Genomic DNA, 18,907 nt, shown 5'->3' on the forward strand with positions numbered 1-18,907 from the left:
CATGCGTAGTACGAAGCCGCCCAACTTCAGATGCACCTGGAGACTTCCAAGAGATCCTGAGGGTGGCACAATTGAACAGGGGACAGCACTGGAACGGGGGCACAGAGAGAGGTCCAGAAAAGCTTTATAGGATCCAAAGTCTTCCCTCTACATAGGTGAGTGTCTTTGTGTGTGTGTGTGTGGGGGGGGGGGGGAATCAGAGGTGTAACAGTAGACCCTACAAGGGATGCATCCGCAAGGGGGCCCATGGAGGGAGAAGTTTCTTTTCCCTGTCCTGAAAGACTGACAATTAGAGAGAAAAAAACTTTCTTCTCTCTGCACAGTGACTCTAATGTCTGCATCTGCTCAGCCACTGATAAGGAATCATACAAAATTTTGCAGACAAAGATTTGTAAACACTCCCTATTCAGTGTGCAGTAGGCGTTTGTGTACAGCGCTCTACCCCCAGCCTCTCCACCCCTCCCTAAGTACTCTGTACTGTAGTGATGCTGGAGAAGTCTGCAGAGCCAGTTCTGCTCCATCAGAGATGGACAGAGTGAGTGTAATAAGCTGAGGCTGGGAGCACACTCGTCTATTGGCTCTCTGTATGTGTTTTCTGCACACCACGTGTGTCTGTATGTGTGAAAACATGCAGGTTTTATTACAGAAGCTAATGTAAATGATAGAGAAAATGAGTGCAGTGCTTCACTGTTGTCTGTTCTTATCTGCATGGGGGAAACACATTCCAGTGTGCACTAGCCAATTGAATAACATTGGTTCTCAGTGTACCTGTGCAGAAAGCAAGGGGGGGGGGCATCCAAAGTTTCAGTGATTTCTAGTTGTTACGCCCCTGGGGGTGGTTGCTTTAGTATCACTTTAAAAATATCAGTTCTCCACCACAAGTTTTCAGTTGCACTGATATAAGTATCTCCACCCCGGGACACATCTCCACTGTACATACGATAGAAAAGGCTCCTAGTGTCCGGGTGTAACGATTAGTGTCAGCAACACAGATTTTTTCTGATTATTGTTGATCTGCAGTATCACCAATAATACAGATGCTATACCTGATTATGTGTGATCTGCAGAATTACCAATAATGCTAGTATAGCTAGACACAGGACAGCCAATGTGATATATTGTTTGGTGCAACAGTAATCAGAGAAGTTATCTCCCGAGAGGCGGGAGATACAAACACTACTGCAGCCAAGGATTCCCTGAGGAGCAGGGAATCAGACTGCACTGCAGCCAGTGGACCCCTGAGGGGCAGGGTCCCACTGACTGGGCTTGCCAGATGATCTCCTGAGGAGCAGGAAATACAGACTGTACTGCAGCCCAGAATTCCCTGAGGGTCAGGGAATTCAGATTGTATTGCAGCCAGTGGACACCTGAGGATATAAACCACTGACTGGCTGCAAAGGGGATAGTTGGTGGAATGAGTGATTATGATAGAACTGCAGCCGAGGATTCCCTGAGGAGCAGGGAATCAGATGGTACTGCAGCCAGTGGACACCTGAGGAGCAGGAACCACTGACTGGACTGCTGGAGTGATAACTGATTGAATGAGAGATATGATCGGACTGCAGCCAGGGACTTCCTGAGGAGCAGGGAATCAGACTGTACTGCAGCCAGGGATTCCCAGAGGGCAGGGAATCAGACTGTACTGCAGCCAGTCGACTCCTAAGCGATTAGAGACCACTGGCTGAGCTGAAAGATGGTCTCCTGAGGAGCAGGTGACCCTAAGCCTGTGCTTGCAGCTGGTGAACACCTGATGAGCAAGTGTCACAGATAGTGCAGTAAGGCTGGTCACCCAAGGGTTGGGTGACAGCCAGAAAGGTCAGACAAGCAAAGTCGGCAACACACGGACAGATAAAGTACAGAGACGGAAGCAGGCCCGGATTTCTGGAAAGGCCAAGAAGGCCACGGCCTAGGGCGATAAAATTAGATAAGATAAGAAGGGCGGCATGACTTGAAGAGAGAAGACGTCATATGTCAAGGTAAATCATTTCTTCTGGTCCCGCAGCGCAGCCAGCCAGAGCCCTGCTCTGCACTAACAGCTGAATTCCAGAGTTCCCCAAACCCTGCTTCTCTCTCTCTCACTACTTGATGTGTTATAACAATCAGGATTAATCATAACTGCCACCTGATCCATTCCTGGTGATGGACATACACGTGGATGTGAGAAATAAAAGGGATTTACATTACAAAGCAGATAGAACTAAGTTCCGCTGAGTTTTAATGCAGGCATTCACAAACATCACTGAGCTCTGCTAGTTTCTTTTACAGCTTTGACACTGACCCCAGCAGTTGTTAATTAATGTATCTAATCCTAATTTATGACTGTTTTTCTTAGCTAGCAGTGGTCTCTTCTTCCTTAGTTAACTCTTTCCTGACTCATTTTCTGTCCTCCAGCTCCTACCATCTATGAGACCTGCAAGAATAAAAATGCTGTTTTCTTCCCTTTCATTGCTAAACTGTCATTTTAAAGGACACCTGAGCAGTGGTGCTCATCCAATATTCGGGTGTCCGAACTACCCAGATAATCCGAACTTTTTCCACTATCCGAACTTTGAATAGCAATTTGGATATTTTTTAAAATCCGAATAGCACTATCCGAGCAAACTCGGATTTCCCATCTGAGAGAGAGAGAATTTTTTTTTTGAGGGGGGATTTTAAGTCCCCACATCATTAAAAAAACATGATGCATCATGCCTCATTTACCCTAAAAAACGTTTTAAAGGCAATTTAAAACCCACTTCCGGTTTTCTACCCAGATATCCGAATCCAGGCGGATATCTGGGATACTGGGTTCGGATATCCGATTCGGGTTCCAAAATTTCAAACTCGGATATCCGATTCGGATCAGATATCTGGGTATCCGAATCCGAATTCAATCTGGATTTTGAAAAGGGGTATCCGAGCAGCAATGCACCTGAGCTGTTACTACCTCTATGCTAGTGTGTATGGTTTGGTATTATTCTACTTTCCTGTAGCAGTAGAGCATTGTACCCTCTTAGCCATCAGCGAAAGCAGAGAGTTTTGAATCAGGATGATACCATTTTTTGGCTTAAAAGAAAAAGAGTACGCTTTCTGCTAATAAGCATTCTTCAGACTTTGTTCCCGTATACTGCCAATATGTTAGAGCACACCACCATATGTACATTCAGCATTCAAAAGAGATGCATAGATTTTTCAGCAAATATAAATAAATGTCATCCAGATGCTTTAAAGTGGAGCTGAACTCTTGCACAGGACAGAAGGAAAACAGAGAAATGTACCATGTATGTATTTAGAGAGCCTGTCTAATTCCCCCTCCTCTGTGTCACAAGTTGTAATTTATCTCTACAATGTGTCACCTGACTGCCACAACATCTAAGCTCATTTGAAAGCACAGGATATTAAAAATATGTCTGCTTCCATAAAAGCAGGAAGTAGACACACTGCAGATTTATTGCAGGATTTGTACCAGCTGTAACAAAGAAATGTTTTATTTAAAGGTTATGTTGTTGTTGCATATCTTTTAGAGCAGAGAGGAAGTTCTGAGTTCAGGTCCACTATAATTATAACCGAACATCCAAAGTGGGTCCTGACAGGATATATGCTGCTTACCTGTTCTCTGTTTTGGATGGGCTTCTCTCCATTGCACTGCCCTGCCACCTGTTTGTGGCTCCGACTGCAGCCAGTCGCACAGAGGACAAGGAAGCAGCGCATGCTCTGGCCACTCGCGCTCCCTGTAATTTCTCGCTCCTGCCCATGGCCGGTACAGTGTTACGCATTCTTGACAAGTACCGGTCATACATCAGCGTCATTTCTCAAGTATGCATGCCCAGAACACTATTGGCTGCTGTGCACATTCGGGCAGGAGCGCAAATTACAGGAATTATTTGCTGAATGGGGGGCAGAGCAGCACAACTGAAATGAGCCCATTCAAACGAATGATCGCTAGTCAGAGTGTAGGACAAAATATTTTTTTGGGGGGCGGGGCGCTTGGAAACAGCAGGCCTAGGGCACTGGAAAGTACAAATCCGGCCCTGGGTTTAGGCTACAAAAAGATTTCCAAAGCCTTGAACATCCCACGGAGCACTGTTCAAGCGATCATTCAGAAATGGAAGGAGTATGGCACAACTGTAAGCCTACCAAGACAAGGCCATCCACCTAAACTCACAGGCCGAACAAGGAGAGCGCTGATCAGAAATGCAGTCTAGAGGCCCATAGTGACTCTGGACGAGCTGCAGAGATCTACAGCTCAGGTGGGAGACTCTGTCCATAGGACAACTACTAGTCATGCACTGTACAAAGTTGGCCTTTATGGAAGAGTGACAAGAAGAAAGCCATTGTTAACAGAAAAGCATAAGAAGTCCCGTTTGCAGTTTGCCACAAGCCATGTGGGGGACACAGCAACCATGTGGAAGAAGGTGCTCTGGTCAGATGAGACCAAATTGGAACTTTTTGGCCAAAATGCAAAACGCTATGTGTGGCAGAAAACTAACACTGCACATCACTCTGAACACACCATCCCCACTGTCAAATATGGTGGTGGCAGCATCATGCTCGGGGCGTGCATCTCTTCAGCAGGGACAGGGAAGCTGGTCAGAGTTGATGGGAAGATGGATAGAGCCAAATACAGGGCAAACTTGGAAGAAAACCTCTTGGAGACTGCAAAAGACTTGAGACTGGGGCGGAGGTTCACCTTCCAGCAGGACAATGACCCTAAACATAAAGCCAGGGCAACAATGGAATGGTTTAAAACAAAACATATCTATTTGTTAGAATGGCCCAGTCAAAGTCCAGATCGAAATCCAATCGAGAATCTTTGGCAAGATCTGAAAAATGCTGTTCACAAACACTGTCCATCTACTCTGACTGAGGTGGAGCTGTTTTGCAAAGAAGAATGGGCAAGGATTTCAGTCTCTAGATGTACAAAGCTGGTAGAGACATACCCTAAAAGACTGGCAGCTGTAATTGCAGCAAAAGGTGGTTCTACAAAGTATTGACTCAGGGGCCGAATAATTACGCACACCCCACTTTGCAGTTATTTATTTGTAAAAAATGTTTGGAAGCGTGTATGATTTTCGTTCACTTCTCACATGTACACCACTTTGTATTGGTCTTTCACGTGGAATTCCAATAAAATTGAAGCATGTTTGTGGCAGTAATGTGACAAAATGTGGAAAACTTCAAGGGGCCGAATACTTTTGCAACCCACTGTATTTACACTCTACGGGAAAGAGTTTGGCTCGAACAGTAGCTGTTAGTACAATATTTGTAATTTTATATTACTGATATTATACTACTTAACGGGAATCTGAAATTAAAATAAACTTATGATATAATGATTTGACTGTGTAGTACTGCTAAGAAATAAAACATTAACAAAACGTTTCCAGTACAGGAAGAGTTAAGAAACAGTTGTTATCTATGCAAAAGAGCTTCTGTGAGCTCTGTGACTTTATAAAGTCGTGGACAGCACTGTCTTTTGAAGCTCTTATTTCAGCTGTCTCTCATTGTTTCTTCTTTATGTTTTTTTTTGCAGAGAAAAGTTCATAGGGTCATTAGCCTGCTCTGTGAAATCATTTAAAATGCTGAGTGTATTGTGGAAACTGCAATTATTAGAGAATGATGCAATGTTATAAAAAAAGCTATATATCTGAAAATAAGAATATTACACTATTTTCTTTGCTACCAATGTTCTATTAATATCTGTATTTAACAACCAATTCATTATATCATAACATAACAAAACAAAACATAAAGCTTGTGTCAAACTCCTTTCCTAATTCCTCCTCTAACACTAACTCTCCTACTGCTGCTCCATCTATCACTATCCCTCTTACTATTTTTCCCTCTACAGGTATTACCTAACAGTAATGTCACTGCCACTACATCTACTACAGTACCTCTTCGCTTTACATTAACCTCACTGCTGCTCAGCCTAACACATAGGAATAAAAAAATCCAATGTGCCCATACATCAGACAGTGATCAGGCCAGGGAGATCCTTGAAGAGCCAACTGGCACACAACTGGCTGTCATATTATAGCAGTGCTTAAAGGGGACCTGAACCAAGTAAAATTATTTTAAATAAACACATGATGAACCTGCAAATGAATATTACATGCTTACCTTGCCGCCCGTTCCTCTCAGAAGATCATTGTCTTCTTACAACAAGATTTTTGTCAGAACTGTGAGATATATCAGTTGCTGTCAGTTATAACTGAAAGGTCAATTGATGAGCAAGGTAATGTCCATGTTTCTCAGTTGCTTAAGTGGGCAATATTACAGTTTAACTGTGTGCTGACCCAGAAGCTGTTACTGGGTCATTGCCAATTTTTAAATCGAGGACTGAGAATTCCATTAATTACAGAGGACTAACAGGATGCGGTAGAGGAGAAAGAGAGACTACACCGGAGGTAAGTATGCCGTGTGTATGTTTATTTTGACATTAAATATTCAGTTCAGGTTTGCTTTAAGTTTGTTGTTTAACCCCTTGTAAAAGCCTGTCGCTAGCCCTTGTGCTGCCTTGGGCAGAATTCTGAGCGGTGGCCTTCTCCCCACCCTGCGCTTTCCCCTCCATATACAAAGGCATAATTACAATGTGCAGTGTTTTGCATGTAGGACAGTAGAATGTGCTGGCTGGTATGCAGGGCCCGCGCCCTGTCGCTGCGGTTACTGAAAGAGTATAATACATCATTATAAACTGCCGGGCCTGCAGCTGATAAATAATGGATGGGCAGAATGTAACAGGTTTGCCTCCATAGTGACATAGTGGAGAAGTGCTACCGCTGTCCAGCTGGTATTGTCACTCCAGGCCTGCCGCAGAGCACAGCAAAGCTTAAAGGACATCCGAGGTGAAAATAAACTGATGGGAAAAACAACTGTATCTATCCTCCTTCTCCTAAAAATTACTTTTTTTTTAGCTATCCCACAGTTTTATTTTATATCTAAATCTAGTGTGTAAGTTTTTACTGTTTTATTGTCTCTGCTCAATGACCCCTTCATTGAAGTATGCCAGAGATCAAATCGATGAATTAATTACACTTTCTATCTCTTTCCTGCTCCTTGAAGCAATTTACTGACAGGAAAGTGTTTTATGGCTGTAATTACTTATCAGTGAGGGTGATGCTATAGTCTGACCTGGTCTGACCCGGTCCCGACCTGGATATAAACTGTCACTTGCATACCTGATGTTTAACTCTTTCAGGAAAAGAAAGAAAAAAAGGAACACAGCCTAGTTATTATATACTTACACATGTCTATCTCATAATGTCACATGTCACCTCGGTTGTCCTTTAAAGGGCAACTGTAGTGAGAGGGATTTGGAGGCTGCCATTTTTATTTCCTTTTAAGCAATACCAGTTGCCTGGCTATCCAGTTGAACCTCTGCCTCTAATACGTTAGCCATAGACCTTGAACACGCATGCAGCAGATCAGGTGTTTCTGACATTATTGTCAGATCTGATAAGATTAGCTGCATGCTTGTTTCTGGTGTGATTCAGTCACTACCGCAGCCAAGTAGATCAAGCAGGGCTGCCAGGCAACAGGTATTGCTTAAAAGGAAAGAAATATGGCAGCCTCCATAGTCCTCTCGCTACAGTTGTCCTTTAAAGCATACCCGATCTCTTGCACAGCACACAGTGAAAAGTCTTTATTCCACATAGAAATGTACTTCTCTGTGTTCTGTGTTGTTTTAGGCAGATCAAAGTGTCCTAATTAGCTCTTATCAGCAGCTGTGAATAGACTGCAGGAGAGCTCTGCCTAGACAGCTTTCCCCATACAGTAAAGACTGAAGCTTAAAGAGCTAAAAAAGCTTCTTTTTATTTAATAAAAGTGTTAAGCCTAATAGCCCTGACCAAACCGCCGCATTACCGCCGCTCTAATCTAACTAAATCCCCCCAAACTCCCCGGGGGGCACTCCAGGCAGCGCTTCCATGTGAGGCAGGGCTATAACTTGCAGCTCTGCCTCACACGCATCTGTCAGCGGCACATCACCGCCTCTCCCCCGCCCCTCTCAGTCTTCCTTCGCTGAGAGGGGCGGGGGAGAGGCGGAGATACGTCGCTGAGAGACTCGTGTGAGGCAGAGCTGCAGCTCATAGCCCAGCCTCACATGGAAGCGTACAGGGCAGAAAGTCGTGGATTTTGCAGGGGAGAGGGAGGGGGGAGTTGGGGGGGATTTAGATAGATTACAGCGGCGGGGATGCAGCGGTTTAGGTAGGGCTATTAGGTTAAGCACATTTATTAAATCAAAAGATGTTTTTTTAGACACTTCAGTGTCTCTTTAACCCCTTCAGTGCTTCCTGCAAGTTGAAAGCAACTTGTAAACAAAGCAACTTGTAAACTTCAGTTTTTTAGGATTTACATAAATTTTGTCCATAAAAGTTCTCACGCCGTGGCTAAGCTTTTAGAGCAGAGAGGAAATTCTGAGTTTATTTTCATTTCATACACAGGTCACCTCCTGGGAGTTGAAATGTAAAGTTATGTACAGATGATACATTGCTATCACCAGAAACAAAAATTCCAGATTTTTGGGGGCGAAAGTTTAGGAACAACCACGGTACAAACACACTGCTTGGTCATTAGGGATGGTGAGTGAGATGCTAATAACTCCAAGTTGATGGAAATTTTATGTCAATTTTATGTAAATCCATGTAGATTGGAATTGGACCAATGAAAGTCAGCAACTGCTTTTTATTGGTCCATTGTGCAAGTTGAAGCAACTCTCAAATTATTAGGACCTCAATCACCATCCTTATTGTTTTTCTATCATGTAACCTATTCTATACTGCTGTGTGAACTGGAATAATGGTCTAATGAGTGGGATCAGAGCCGGGATAAGGTCCTTCAGCACCCAAGGCTGAGACACCAAAGTGCGCCCCTCCATTCCTCCCACCCCAGCCGTCACACACTGATTGCTATTAGACTAATAGGTGCCCCAGGGCCCCCAACACCTTAATCTCTAGTTATCTGGCTTGCAGTCACTGTCATGTATCCCCTTTTCTTATTTCTTTCTGCTTCAAACACAATTGGGAATGACAGCTGAATGAATTGTGCACCCCCTCCTACACTGCGCCCTGAGGCTGGAGCCTCTCCAGCCTATGCCTCGGCCCGGCCCTGAGTGGGATTCAGGCACTCTCCTCCACCCCCACGTCCAAAACCTCATGAAACTCTGCAACTTCCAATTCCGTAACACCTGCAAGATCCACCCTTTCCTGACCTCTGCCACCACCAAACTCCTCATCCATGTCCTCATAATTTCCCACCTTGACTATTGCAATGGTCTTCTTTCTGGTCTCCCTATGACCCGAATTGCCCTGCTGCAGTCCATCATGAATGCGGCAGCCAGAATTATCCACTCCTCCCATCGCTTCACCACGGCGGCTCCCCTCTGTGAATCCCTCCACTGGCTTCCTATCCAGTCCAGAATGAGATTCATGATACTGTGGGGGACATTTATCAAGAGTGTCTGAGACAAAATATTGGTAGGTTTTTAGAAATCCGTGCAGAATTGTCTCAAACATCCTAAGAAATCACTAAATAGTGCAGATTCCTTCTTAAACTGTTAGGAAAAGGAGGAGTTAGGAAGGCCTCTCAGGCAGTGCAGTGTGTGAGGGAAATTACTGTTGCTGAGGTAACTAATGTAACTGCTGTCAGCAGACTCTGAGTGAGGGGAGAGGAGCCCTTCAAAAATCATGTCTAGCCTGCACTGTCTGCTGCACTATCTGGAGAACTGCTATGAAGCACTTCTTAATCTGCAGCAGTTTAGGGATGGATTTGCACTTTCCTTAACTGTAGTGCAGCTCTAGAAATCGACGCTAAACTGCCACTATTACATAGGATTTGAGAAGTTTCTTGCTATCATGCAGAACAGTTCCTCTGCTGGTTAGAACAGTTTTAGAAGAAAAAACTGTTGGTAATGCTTTGATAAATCTGGCCCTGTGTCTGGCCTACAAATCTGTCCACAAAACCTGCTCAACCTACATTTCTGATCTTACTCAAAGGTACACACCTAGTCACCTCGCCAGGTCAGCATCTACTGTGCCTGCGCGAATGTGCGGCTGCGCCGCTAATGATTGCGCTCACGTGGTATGGAGCATTCACAGAGTTCGGCATCTGCAGCGGAGGGGACCCCAGGACACCCGCAGGGAGCGGAGCTGTGGTGAGGGACATATCAGCTGCCAGGGGCTGGAGGAAGCCCCAGGTAAGTAGAACTTTATTTTTTTTCCCCTTTGGTTCTTCCCTTTAACGCAAATAACTTGTACCCACATTACTTTGACATACTACACCATTGTGGGTATCTCTATCTCTTCTTTTGCCTTTCTATAAGTGTAGACAACATTGACATTTTAATTATATGGTCTTCATTATTTGTTCTGTAACTGAAGTATAATTGTCATAAACGCTGTTTTATACAATTGAATAGAAAGGCACCTCTTTTGATATTTTGTTATATGGTGCTTATGGAGTAGAAATTAGGGAGACAAATCCCCTTTGGTTAGCTTATGCTTGTTGTGTGGACTTTTTCCATTTTTGTAGACGTCAAGAACCATGCCCTGAAATTCAGGCATAGAAATGAGAGCTATGGCATGATATGAGTTCGGTCATTATGCCCTATGTCATGGCCGTAACTAGACTTAATAGGGCCCCTCGGCAAAAATGATACCATGAGGCCCCCTTGGTCCCTGAACCCCACAGGATTGGGAGCCGGTGAATGGCAGCAGAGAGTGTTCTGCTGTGAAGCAGTCTCTGGGAGCAGGAAAATATTACACACACTCCTGATTGAACGGGGAGGTTTCTTTGATAATTAGCTGCACTTGCAGTTGGGGACAGGAAGGAGGGGCCTCTGGCCCCCCCTGCGATGGCAGAGGTCGCAGGGGTGATTGTTACGCCCATGCCCTATGTTACTTCCAGCTGTCATTTTACATTGCACTGCAGTGATGTCTCAGAGAAGAATGTCGGCACAAATGGAAATGTGCCTGAAATGAGACCCTTTTGCTCTGGTACTGTCTGAGGCCTGAGTGCTCATATAGCGGCCTGGTGGTCACATGAGAGGAGTGATTCTGCTAGCATCTGGTCCGCTAATCCTTGCTAGTAATTAGGGTTTACTGTACCGTATATTCAGCAGCGGTGCAATTGCTTGACTCCTCACTCAGCACAGGGATCATCCAATTAAAATATCTGGAAAGCCGTTCATGCTGTTACCAGACGCTGCCGGACTCTGCCTCTGATGTTGGCAGGTTGGTGACGTTAAAGGCGATTGGAATTACAGAGCTCCACGTAAACCCTGACCATGACTCTCCAGCTGAGGGACCTTTGCCGTAGACAGGCCAACTCTACAGGTTGATTAATTGTCAGGATATTTCCTACTTCTGGCCACCTGCCAATCCCAGCCCACCTTCCAAAAGAGAAACAATCTTTTTCTTACAAAATTGTCTTTAACAGTCCAGCACTGACGTCAATGGCCTTCTTAGTGTCCTTCAGAGGTAGGTTGCAGCATCATTGAGGTGACACAATACTGCCATTAACCGAGTACATATAACGATACCACTATTCGAGTTGGGCACACAGGAGTTGGCGATAGTAAGTATCTTGGAAATTTCCATTTCCATATTTAACTAGGTTTAACAGCACCATGAGAGAAGCTAGACTTTGGTGCCCTCCCCCCCCCCCCCATACACTTTCTTTTGGCTGAACTGCTGTCAAAGACTGCAATGCCCCTAACGAGAATAATGACAGGAGTTAGGTAGCAAGGTATGCCCCTAATTATTAGTATTGGGTAGCCAGATGTGTCCCCAAATAATACTAGGTAGTCAGCTGTTTCCAAAATAGTATTAAGCAAGCAGATGTGCCTTCCAATAGTATTCGGTTGCCAGAAGTGCCCCGCAGTATTAGATAGTCAGAGATGCCCCCTTTATTAGGTAACTAGAGCCCCCCCCCCCAAGTATTAGGTAGCTAGAGGTCACCACCAAGTAATAGGTAGCTAGAGATCTCTCCATGTATTAGGTAGCTAGAATTCTCCCCAAGTATTAGGTAGATAGAGGTCTCCCCAAGTATTAGGTAGATAGAGGTCTTCCCAAGTATTAGGTAGCTAGATGTTCCCCCAAGTATTAGGTAGATGGAGGTCACCACCAAGTATTAGGTAGATAGAGGTCTCCCCAAGTATTAGGTAGCTAGATGTTCCCCCAAGTATTAGGTAGATAGAGGTCACTACCAAGTATTAGGTAGATAGAGGTCTCCCCAAGTACTAGGTAGATAGATGTTCCCCCAAGTATTAGGTAGATAGACGTTCCCCCAAGTATTAGGTAGATAGAGGTCTCCCCAAGTATTAGGTACATAGTGGTCTCCCCAAGTATTAGTAGATAAAGGTCTCCCGAAATATTAGTAGGTTCCACCAAATATTAAGTAGCTAAAGGTTCCTCCGAGTATTAGGTAGCTAAAGGTTCCCCCAAGTATTAGGTAGCTAGAGGTTCCCCCCAAGTATTAGGTAGCCCTGTCAGTATAGGTTGCCAGATACTCTCACTATTAACCTCCTTAGCAGTAATCCCGAGTCAGGCTCGGGACAGAAATCCACAGCTCAGAGTGGTAATCCCATGCCTTAGTGAGTTATATGCAGGAGTTGCTGCAGATCTCTCTGTGGTATGGGTTTTTTCTTGTTTTAGGGTATAAAAGGTTGTGAAAAAATTGCACGGCTTTAAGATCCTCAATCTGGTAATAATTCTAACACCAGGGAGGTTAAGTAGCTCCCCCAAGTATAGGCAACCACATATGCCCCAGTATTAGGTTGATCCCTCAGTTTAGGTAGCAGATTTGCTCCCCCAGTATAGGTAACAAGTTGTGCCCCTGTATTAAGCAGCACCCCCCGCCCCCAGCATAGGTGTGCTCCCCTCTCCAGTATAGGTAGGCAGGTGTGCTCCCCTCCCCAGTATAGGTGGGCAGGTGTGCTCCCCTCCCCAGCATAGGTAGGCAGGTGTGCTCCCCTCCCCAGTATAGGTGGGCAGGTGTGCTCCCCTCCCCAGTATAGGTAGGCAGGTGTGCTCCCCTCTCCAGTATAGGTAGGCAGGTGGTCTCTCCTCTCCAGTATAGGTGGGCAGGTGTGCTCCCCTCTCCAGTATAGGTAGGCAGGTGTGCTCCCCTCCCCAGTATAGGTAGGCAGGTGTGCTCCCCTCCCCAGTATAGGTGGGCAGGTGTGCTCCCCTCTCCAGTATAGGTAGGCAGGTGTGCTCCCCTCCCCAGTATAGGTGGGCAGGTGTGCTCCCCTCTCCAGTATAGGTAGGCAGGTGTGCTCCCCTCCCCAGTATAGGTAGGCAGGTGTGCTCCCCTCCCCAGTATAGGTGGGCGGGTGTGCTCCCCTCTCCAGTATAGGTAGGCAGGTGTGCTCCCCTCCCCAGTATAGGTAGGCAGGTGTGCTCCCCTCCCCAGTATAGGTAGGCAGGTGTGCTCCCCTCCCCAGTATAGGTGGGCAGGTGTGCTCCCCTCTCCAGTATAGGTAGGCAGGTGTGCTCTCCTCTCCAGTATAGGTGGGCAGGTGTGCTCCCCTCTCCAGTATAGGTAGGCAGGTGTGCTCCCCTCCCCAGTATGGGTAGGCAGGTGTGCTCCCCTCCCCAGTATAGGTAGGCAGGTGTGCTCCCCTCCCCAGTATAGGTAGGCAGGTGTGCTCCCCTCCCCAGTATAGGTAGGCAGGTGTGCTCCCCTCCCCAGTATAGGTGGGCAGGTGTGCTCCCCTCTCCAGTATAGGTAGGCAGGTGTGCTCTCCTCTCCAATATAGGTAGGCAGGTGTGCTCCCCTCCCCAGTATAGGTAGGCAGGTGTGCTCCCCTCCCCAGTATAGGTAGGCAGGTGTGCTCCCCTCCCCAGTATAGGTGGGCAGGTGTGCTCCCCTCTCCAGTATAGGTAGGCAGGTGTGCTCTCCTCTCCAGTATAGGTGGGCAGGTGTGCTCCCCTCTCCAGTATAGGTAGGCAGGTGTGCTCCCCTCCCCAGTATGGGTAGGCAGGTGTGCTCCCCTCCCCAGTATAGGTAGGCAGGTGTGCTCCCCTCCCCAGTATAGGTAGGCAGGTGTGCTCCCCTCCCCAGTATAGGTGGGTAGGTGTGCTCCCCTCCCCAGTATAGGTGGGCAGGTGTGCTCCCCTCCCCAGTATAGGTGGGCAGGTGTGCTCCCCTCCCCAGTATAGGTAGGCAGGTGTGCTCCCCTCCCCAGTATAGGTAGGCAGGTGTGCTCCCCTCCCCAGTATAGGTGGGCAGGTGTGCTCCCCTCTCCAGTATAGGTAGGCAGGTCTCCTCCCCTCCCCAGTATAGGTAGGCAGGTGTGCTCCTCTCCCCAGTATAGGTAGGCAGGTGTGCTCCCCTCCCCAGTATAGGTGGGCAGGTGTGCTCCCCTCCCCAGGATAGTTGGGTAGGTGTGCTCCCCTCCCCAGTATAGGTAGGCAGGTGTGCTTCCCTCCCCAGTATAGGTGGGCAGGTGTGCTACCCTCTCCAGTATAGGTAGACAGGTGTGCTCCCCTCCCCAGTAAAGGTGGGCAGGTGTGCTCCCCTCTCCAGTATAGGTAGGCAGGTGTGCTCCCCTCCCCAGTATAGGTGGGCAGGTGTGCTCCCCTCTCCAGTATAGGTAGGCAGGTGTGCTCCCCTCCACAGTATAGGTAGGCAGGTGTGCTCCCCTCTCCAGTATAGGTAGGCAGGAGTGCTCCCCTCCCCAGTATAGGTAGGCAGGTGTGCTCCCCTCCCCAGTATAGGTAGGCAGGTGTGTGCCCCTCCCCAGTATAGGTGGGCAGGTGTGCTCCCCTCTCCAGTATAGGTAGGCAGGTGGGCTCATCTCTCCAGTATAGGTGGGCAGGTGTGCTCCCCTCTCCAGTATAGGTAGGCAGGTGTGCTCCCCTCCCCAGTATAGGTAGGCAGGTGTGCTCCCCTCCCCAGTATAGGTAGGCAGGTGTGCTCCCCTCCCCAGTATAGGTAGGCAGGTGTGCTCCCCTCCCCAGTATAGGTGGGTAGGTGTGCTCCCCTCCCCAGTATAGGTAGGCAGGTGTGCTCCCCTCTCCAGTATAGGTAGGCAGGTCTCCTCCCCTCCCCAGTATAGGTAGGCAGGTGTGCTCCTCTCCCCAGTATAGGTAGGCAGGTGTGCTCCCCTCCCCAGTATAGGTGGGCAGGTGTGCTCCCCTCCCCAGGATAGGTGGGTAGGTGTGCTCCCCTCCCCAGTATAGGTAGGCAGGTGTGCTCCCCTCCCCAGTATAGGTGGGCAGGTGTGCTACCCTCTCCAGTATAGGTAGACAGGTGTGCTCCCCTCCCCAGTATAGGTGGGCAGGTGTGCTCCCCTCTCCAGTATAGGTGGGCAGGTGTGCTCCCCTCCCCAGTATAGGTGGGCAGGTGTGCTCCCCTCTCCAGTATAGGTGGGCAGGTGTGCTCCCCTCTCCAGTATAGGTAGGCAGGTGTGCTCCCCTCCCCAGTATAGGTGGGCAGGTGTGCTCCCCTCTCCAGTATAGGTGGGCAGGTGTGCTCCCCTCCCCAGTATAGGTGGGCAGGTGTGCTCCCCTCCCCAGTATAGGTGGGTAGGTGTGCTCCCCTCCCCAGTATAGGTAGGCAGGTGTGCTCCCCTCTCCAGTATAGGTGGGCAGGTGTGCTCCCCTCCCCAGTATAGGTAGGCAGGTGTGCTCCCCTCCCCAGTATAGGTAGGCAGGTGTGCTCTCCTCCCCAGTATAGGTGGGCAGGTGTGCTCCCCTCCCCAGTATAGGTAGGCAGGTGTGCTCCCCTCCCCAGTAAAGGTGGGCAGGTGTGCTACCCTCTCCAGTATAGGTGGGCAGGTGTGCTTCCCTCCCCAGTATAGGTAGGCAGGTGTGCTCCCCTCCCCAGTATAGGTAGGCAGGTGTGCTCCCCTCCCCAGTATAGGTAGGCAGGTGTGCTCCCCTCTCCAGTATAGGTAGGCAGGTGTGCTCCCCTCCCCAGTATAGGTGGGCAGGTGTGCTCCCCTCCCCAGTATAGGTAGGCAGGTGTGCTCCCCTCTCCAGTATAGGTAGGCAGGTCTCCTCCCCTCCCCAGTATAGGCAGGCGTGCTCCCCTCTCCAGTATAGGTAGGCAGGTGTGCTACCCTCTCCAGTATAGGTAGACAGGTGTGCTCCCTTCCCCAGTATAGGTAGGCAGGTGTGCTCCCCTCCCCAGGAAAGGTAGGCAGGTGTGCTCTCCTCCCCAGTATAGGTGGGCAGGTGTGCTCCCCTCCCCAGTATAGGTAGGCAGGTGTGCTCCCCTCCCCAGTATAGGTGGGCAGGTGTGCTCCCCTCTCCAGTATAGGTAGCCAGGTGTGCTCCCCTCCCCAGTATAGGTAGGCAGGTGTGCTCCCCTCCCCAGTATAGGTAGGCAGGTGTGCTCCCCTCCCCAGTATAGGTGGGCAGGTGTGTGCCCCTCCCCAGTATAGGTAGGCAGGTGTGCTCCCCTCCCCAGTATAGGTAGGCAGGTGTGCTCCCCTCCCCTGTATAGGTAGGCAGGTGTGCTCCCCTCCCCAGTAAAGGTAGGCAGGTGTGCTCCCCTCCCCAGTAAAGGTAGGCAGGTGTGCTCCCCTCCCCAGTATAGGTAGGCAGGTGTGCTCCCCTCCCCAGTATAGGTGGGCAGGTGTGTGCCCCTCCCCAGTATAGGTAGGCAGGTGTGCTCCCCTCCCCTGTATAGGTAGGCAGGTGTGCTCCCCTCCCCAGTAAAGGTAGGCAGGTGTGCTCCCCTCCCCAGTATAGGTAGGCAGGTGTGCTCCCCTCCCCTGTATAGGTAGGCAGGTGTGCTCCCCTCCCCTGTATAGGTAGGCAGGTGTGCTCCCCTCCCCAGTAAAGGTAGGCAGGTGTGCTCCCCTCCCCAGTATAGGTGGGCAGGTGTGCTCCCCTCTCCAGTATAGGTGGGCAGGTGTGCTCCCCTCCCCAGTATAGGTGGGCAGGTGTGCTCCCCTCCCCAGTATAGGTGGGCAGGTGTGCTCCCCTCCCCAGTATAGGTAGGCAGGTGTGCTCCCCTCCCCTGTATAGGTAGGCAGGTGTGCTCCCCTCCCCAGTATAGGTGGGCAGGTGTGCTCCCCTCCCCAGTATAGGTGGGCAGGTGTGCTCCCCTCCCCAGTATAGGTGGGCAGGTGTGCTACCCTCCCCAGTATAGGTAGGCAGGTGTGCTCCCCTCCCCTGTATAGGTAGGCAGGTGTGCACCCTCCCCAGTAAAGGTAGGCAGGTGTGCTCCCCTCCCCAGTATAGGTGGGTAGGTGTGCTTCCCTCCCCAGTATAGGTGGGCAGGTGTGCTCCCCTCCCCAGTATAGGTAGACAGGTGTGCTCCCCTCCCCAGTATAGATGGGCAGGTGTGCTCCCCTCCCCAGTATAGGTGGGCAGGTGTGCTCCCCTCCCCAGTATAGGTGGGCAGGTGTGCTCCCCTCCCCAGTATAGGTAGGCAGGTGTGCTACCCTCCCCAGTATAGGTAGGCAGGTGTGCTCCCCTCCCCTGTATAGGTAGGCAGGTGTGCTCCCCTCCCCAGTAAAGGTGGGCAGGTGTGCTCCCCTCCCCAGTATAGGTGGGCAGGTGTGCTCCCCTCCCCAGTATAGGTGGGTAGGTGTGCTACCCTCTCCAGTATAGGTGGGCAGGTGTGCTCCCCTCCCCAGTATAGGTAGGCAGGTGTGCTCCCCTCCCCAGTATAGGTGGGCAGGTGTGCTCCCCTCCCCAGTATAGGTAGGCAGGTGTGCTCCCCTCCCCAGTATAGGTAGGCAGGTGTGCTCCCCTCCCCAGTAAAGGTAGGCAGGTGTGCTCCCCTCCCCAGTATAGGTTGGCAGGTGTGATCCCCTCCCCAGTATAGGTGGGCAGGTGTGCTCCCCTCCCCAGTATAGGTGGGCGGGTGTGCTCCCCTCCCCAGTATAGGTGGGCGGGTGTGCTCCCCTCTCCAGTATAGGTAGGCAGGTGTGCTCCCCTCCCCAGTATAGGTAGGCAGGTGTGCTCCCCTCCCCAGTATAGGTAGGCAGGTGTGCTCCCCTCCCCAGTATAGGTGGGCAGGTGTGCTCCCCTCCCCAGTATAGGTAGGCAGGTATAGGTAGGCAGACATTTTTGGCTGAATGACCACAATCGGCCGACAAGGAGGTCCTCAGGGGGCCCCAGCGCTAGATACCCTCTACTGAGGTGGGAGAAGCCCCTAGGATCCAGAGGCTTCCCCCTCACGAGGTAAATACCCCCAGGGGCAGTTTTTTTTCTGTTACAGATTCTCTTTAAAAAACCTGGTTGAGAATAGAGATGGGCCGAACCTCCGATTTTAGGTTCGCAATCTTGGTTCGCGAACTTCCGCAAAAGTTCGGTTCGCGCAAACTTCCGTGAACCGCAATAGACTTCAATGGGGAGGTGAACTTTGAAAGCTAGAAACACTTATGCTGGGCATAAAAGTGATGGAAAAGATGTTTCAAGGGGTCTAACATCTGAGTTTTTGCATGGGGGAGTGGGATAGACGCCAAAAGTCCCGGGGAAAAATCTGGATTGGACGCAAAGCAGCATGGAAAAGGGCCCTGACTCCACTTGTTCCTTTCCACTGAATGCTCCAGACACTATGAAAAGACCATGAAAGAATGTTGCGGAAACCAAAGCAAACACCACCATCTACAGGCTGATCAGAGTTGCTGCCATAGCAGAAACAACCTATGCTAAAACAAACAATGGGTATTGCCTGTTTGGAATACTACTTGGAAATCTATTGTAGTGGGGTAGGATGAAACCACACCCAAGTGGCAAAAAAGCAGGTGTGACTAATAGTGTGCAGTGCCAGGTGCAATATATTTAGTTTGCCAAATTTCCCATGCCCCCATTTGTGCGGTGTAACCTTCCTGTGCTCTCCATATTTTGCTAGTTGTTTTCGGCTATGTGCATTTGTGCGATTTTACCTGGGAATTTTCACAACAAAAATTTTAATTATCATGAAAACCAATGATTGTGATTGGTCTTGTTTCCATTTAATTAGA

Source organism: Hyperolius riggenbachi, chromosome 11 (genome assembly GCF_040937935.1).
Source record: "Hyperolius riggenbachi isolate aHypRig1 chromosome 11, aHypRig1.pri, whole genome shotgun sequence".
In the NCBI taxonomy this organism is placed as follows: Eukaryota; Metazoa; Chordata; class Amphibia; order Anura; family Hyperoliidae; genus Hyperolius; species Hyperolius riggenbachi.